Source organism: Tamandua tetradactyla, chromosome 2 (assembly GCF_023851605.1).
Source record: "Tamandua tetradactyla isolate mTamTet1 chromosome 2, mTamTet1.pri, whole genome shotgun sequence".
Classification (NCBI taxonomy): Eukaryota; Metazoa; Chordata; class Mammalia; order Pilosa; family Myrmecophagidae; genus Tamandua; species Tamandua tetradactyla.
The window spans coordinates 169,366,578-169,371,962 of record NC_135328.1 but is presented as its reverse complement, the minus strand read 5'-3'; the positions used below and the strand labels follow the sequence as shown (position 1 = coordinate 169,371,962).

The 5,385-nt window shown below is 37.1% G+C and overlaps 1 pseudogene; it reads right to left on the bottom strand.

Annotated features, from left to right (window-relative positions):
- Positions 1–3,645: 3,645 nt before the first annotated feature.
- On the bottom strand, positions 3,646–3,978 carry LOC143663061 (large ribosomal subunit protein eL33 pseudogene; annotated as a pseudogene).
- Between the last annotated feature and the right edge of the window lie 1,407 nt (positions 3,979–5,385).

The window sequence follows — 5,385 nt, the reverse complement described above, 5'->3', positions numbered from 1 at the left end:
TATTTAAAAAAATTAAATAAAAAATTAAATTAAAAAAATTTCAAACCACAGCACCACAATGAGTTATAGAACATATTTCAGAGTTTGACATGGGTTACTTACTGTCACAATTTTAGATTTTTACTTCTAGCTGCTCTAAAATACTGGAGATTAAAAGAGATATCAATTTAATGATTCAGCATTCATATTCATTTGTTACGTCCTATCTTCTATGTATAATTCCACCACCACCTTTGATCTTTCCATACCTCTCTTTAGGGTTGTTTAGGCTATGGCAATTCTAAATTTGTGATATTGGAAGGGTCTGTCACTAATATGGGACAGGGAGATGGAACTATCCGATGGTCTGGAGAGGCTGGGCTAGGTTTCAGGACTTATCTGGACCAGGGACCCATTTGGAAAGTTACTCTGGTGCCTGGAACCCTTGTAGAATCTTATATATTAACCTAGGTTCTTTAGGGTTGCTGGAATGGTCATGGTTGGGGGTTGGCAGGTTATGATAGGTAGCAAGGTCTAAATGAAGCTTGTGTAAGAGCAACCTCCAGCGTAGCCTCTTGACTCTACTTGAACTATCTTTACCACTGATACTTTATTAATTACACTTCTTTTCCCCCTTTTGGTCAGGATGGAATTGTTGATCCCATGGTGCCAGGTCTGGATTCATACTTGGGAGTTCTCTCCCACGTCACCAGGGAGACATTCACCCCTGGATGTCATGTCCCACGTAGGGGGGTGGGCAATGATTTCATTTGCATAGTTGGGCTTAGAAAGACTGAGGCCACATCTGAGCAACAACAGAGGTCCTCCAGAAGTAACTCTTAGGCATGCCTATAGGTAGTCTAAGCTTCTCCCCTACCTACATAAGCTTCACGAGAGTAAGTCTCATGATCAAGGACATGGCCTATTGATTTTGGGTATTGCTAAAGTTAGACACAGTATCAGGGGGTTCCCTGATGGTAAGGTTTAATAGTTCCATAGTCTTTCTTCCCTCCCTCAGGGGATTTAGCCAATACTTTTGGATTATCTGCTTAATACACTCTAGGATGTTTCCAGGCATTACAATAATCTATACTGGATTAGAGGACCTCTTTCTTATTCTGTGCTTCCTGTGTTTCAGTTGTCCAAATGAGCTATACAAATAGGTTGAATTAGATTATGCACTACAGAAAATTTCAGTTCCAGAGCAAACAAACCTTTCTTCCATTGCTCTCAAAGAATATGTGTGGTTCTAAAATATAGACACTGTTTTCCATACCCCTATGTTCTGAATTACTTTAACCCCAACGTGTTCTGCTTCGTTCTTATCTCTAAATATCAGGTTGCATATATATATAAAACAGCCTCTCAAAATCCAGAAATAATAATCACCACTCTGGACTTAATGTATCTGCTCTAAAAGCTTACAATCTAGGCTCTGTTTTCTTATAAGCATTTTCTAAAGGCAACCATACCATTGCTATTTTTTGTTTCTGGCTTATTTTGTTTCATCAAATGTCCCCCATGTTCATCCACATCGTTGGATGCCTCATGACATTGTTCCTTTTTGTAGCAGCACAACCTTCATTCATAAGTATATGCCATTGTTTGCCAATCTACTGCTCTGTCAGTGCATCCTTCAGCCACCTTTATGCTGGTCATGAAAATGAACTCATACAGTATCTATCCTTTTGTGTCTGGCTAACTTCACTCAGCATTATGTTCTCAAGGCTCATTCTTCTTGTCATGTGCTTCAGGGCGTCATTTTGTCTTACTGCTGCATAATAGTCCATCATATATTATACCACATTTTGTCAATCCACTCATCTGCTGATGGACATTTTATTTGTTTCCATCTTTTGGCGATTGTGAATAATGCTGCTATGAACATCGGTGTGCAAATGTATGTTTTGACCTTTGTGGTTTTATAACAGGTTTTAAAGTCAGGGAGTGTTAATCCTCCCACTTTGCTCTTATTTTTTAGGATGCTTTTAGCTATTCAGGGTCTCTTTCTCTTCCAGATGAATTCGGTAATTAGCTTTTCCAAATCTTCAGAGTAGGTTGTTGGAATTTTGATCGGTACTGTGTTGACTCTGTAGATCAATTTGGGGAGAATTGACATGTTAGCTATATTTAACCTTCCTATCCATGAGCAGGGAATGTCTCTCCTTTGATTTCTTTTAGCAATGTTATGTAGTTTTCTGTGTACAAGTTCTTTATGTCCCTAGTTTAGTTCATTCTTAAGTACTTGATTCCTTTACTTGCTATTTTGAATGGAATTTTTTTTCCTTAACTGACTCTTCAGCTAGGTCACTGCTTGTGTATGGAAATGTAACTGGATTTGTGCACATTAATTTTATATCCCGCCACCTTGCTGAATTTGTTTATTAGCTCTAGTGATTTTGCTGTAGATTTCTCAGGATGTTCCAAGTACATATCATATCATCTGCAAATAATGAGAGTTTTACTTCTTCCTTTCCAATTTGGATGCCTTTTATTTCTTTGTCCTGCCTGATTGCTCTAGCTAGAACTTCTAGCACAATGTTGAATAATAGTGGCGACAGTAGGCATCTTTGTCTTGTTCCTGATCCTAGGTGGCAAGCTTTCAGGCTCTCTCCATTGAGTACGATGTTGGCTATCGGTTTTTCATATACTCCCTTCATCATATTGAGGTAGTTACCTTTGATTCCTATCTTTTGGAGTGTTTTTATCAGAAAAGGATGCTGAATTTTGTCGAATGCTATTTCAGCATCAGTTGAGATGATCATGTGATTTTTCTCTTTCAATTTGTTAATGTGCTCTATTACATTAATTGATTTTCTTGTGCTGAACCATCTTTGCATTCTTGGTATAAACCCCACTTGGTCATGGTGTATAACTCTTTTAAGGTGTTGTTGGATTCGATTTGCTAATATTTTATTGATAGTTTTTACATTTATTTTCATTAGGGACATTGGCCTCTAGTTTTCCTTTTTTATAGCATCTTTATTTTGTTTTGGTATTAAAGTGATATTGGCTTCATAAAATGAGTTAGGTAGAGTTCCTTTCTCCTCAATTTTTTGGAAAAGTTTGAGCAGGATTCGTGTTAGTTCTTTCTGGAATGTTTGATAAAATTCCCCTGTGGAGCCATCTGGCCTTTGGCTTTTCTTTGTAGGAAGATATTTGATGACTGATTGGATCTTTACTTGTGATTGGTTTGTTGATATCTTCTATTTCTTCCTGAGTCAGTGTAGCTTGTTTGTGTGTCTCCAGGAGTTTGTCCATTTCATCTAAGTTGTCTAGTCTGTTGACATATAGTTGTTCATAGTGTCCTCTTATGATTTATTTTATTTCTTCAGATTCTGTGGTAATGCACCCCTTCTCATTTCTGATTTTATTTGCATTTCCTCTCTTTTTCTCTTGGTCAGTCTTCCTAGTGGCCCATCAATTTTATTGGTTTTCTCAAAGAACCAACCTTTGATTTTATTGATTCTTTCTACTGTTCTTTTGTTCTCCCATTCATTTATCTCTGTGTTAATCTTGTTATTTCTCTTCTTCTATTTGCTTGGGGTTAGTTTGCTGTTCTTTCTCAAGTTCCTCCAGGTGTGCTGTTAAGTCCTCAATTTTTGCTCTTTTTTGCTTTGTTTTGTTTTTTAAACCATCATTTTATTTATTTACTTCTCAATAAGTTTAAATCCTTGAGGGGTACAGCATCACATAGATTTGGTGTCAAATGGCCTTAGCAGGAAGGTTGCTTCAGAATTTGCATGAACTATGCCATCATTTCCATGTGCACATGCTAACCTTTTCCAAGATTACTCTGGTTTTGTTAGGTTTGCCGCTAGGAGTCACTGTGTTGTTTTTTGCTTTGTATACATAAGTACACCTCTTGTCCAGATAGAATTCAGTCTCATCTTGGGCATAAATGCCTTCAATTTTAAGAAGAACTGTATACTCCCTCTGGTTCCAGAGACCCCGCTTATAGTCAGCAAAAATGGCCTTGGACCACAGCCTTCTGGACATATTTGCCATTTTAGAAGTCCTGTACCAGGCAGGCCTCCATGGGCCCCAAGATGGTGGAAAGAGTCTTTCTTGTTTTTTAATATAGGCATTTGGGGCAATAAATTTCCCTCTCAGCACAGACTTTGCCACATCCCATAAGTTCTGATAAGTTGTATTCTCATTTTCATTCATCTCCAGATAGCTACTTTCTCTAGCAATTTCTTCTTTGACCCACTGGTTGTTTAAGGGTGTATTATTTAATGTCTATATATTTGTGAATGTTCTTGTTCTTTGGTAGTTACTGAGATCCAGCTTCATCCCATTTTGATCAGATAAAGTGCTTTGAATAATTTCAATATTCAAAAATTCAACGACCTGTTTTGTGCCCCAGCATATGACCTATCCTGGAGAATGTTCCGTGAGCACTAGAGAAGAATGTATATCCTTGTGCTTTGGGGTGCAATGACCTATATATGTCTGTTAGTTCTAATTCATTTATCAAATTATTTAACTTCTCTATTTCCTTGTAGATCTTCTGTCTGATTGTTCATCTATAAAGGAGAGTGGTGCATTGAAGTCTCCTACTATTATTGTTGAAACATCTATCGCTTCCTTCAGTTTTGCCAATGTCTGTCTCATGTACTTTGGAGCTCCTTAAGTGGGAGCATAAACATTTATGATTGTCATATCTTCTTGGTGAATTGACCCTTTAATTAGTATATATTGTCCTTCTTTGTCTCTTATGATGTCTTTAAAGCCTATTTTGTCTGATATTAGTATAGCTACTCCTTCTTTCTTTTGGTTACAACTTGCATGGAAAATCTTTTTCCATCCTTTCACTTTCAATCTATTTGTATCCTCGTGTCTAAAATGAGTCTCTTGTAAGCAGCATATAGCTGGATTGTGTTTCTTAATCCATCCTTCCAATCTGTGTATATGTTTTAATTGGTACGTTTAGTCCGTTAACATTCAAAGTTATTACTGAAAAGGTGTTCCTTGATTCCACTATCATATCATTTTTATTTTATTTGTCAGATTTATATATTCTTTTCCCTCTTTCTCTTTGTATTATTTAAATTATGCTTAGTGGTACTATTCAATTCTGTGCCCTCCTCCAGACCTCCCTCTCCTGTCTTTTTGTCTTTTTTTTTTCAGCTGGCAGAACTCCTTTTAGTATTTCTTGTAAACAAATTCTTTCAGGACTTTTTTGTCTGTGAAAACTTTAATCTCTCCCTCAGTTTCAAAGGACAATTTGGCTGGGTACAGAATTCTTGGCTGGAAGTCTTTCTCTTCTGGGATCTTGACTATATCATACCACAGTCTTCTCGCCTCCAGGGTGCTAGTTGAATAATACAAACTCAGTCTTATTTGGTTTCCCCTGTATGTAGTAGAATGCTTTTCTCTTGCCACTTTCAGGATTTTCTGCTT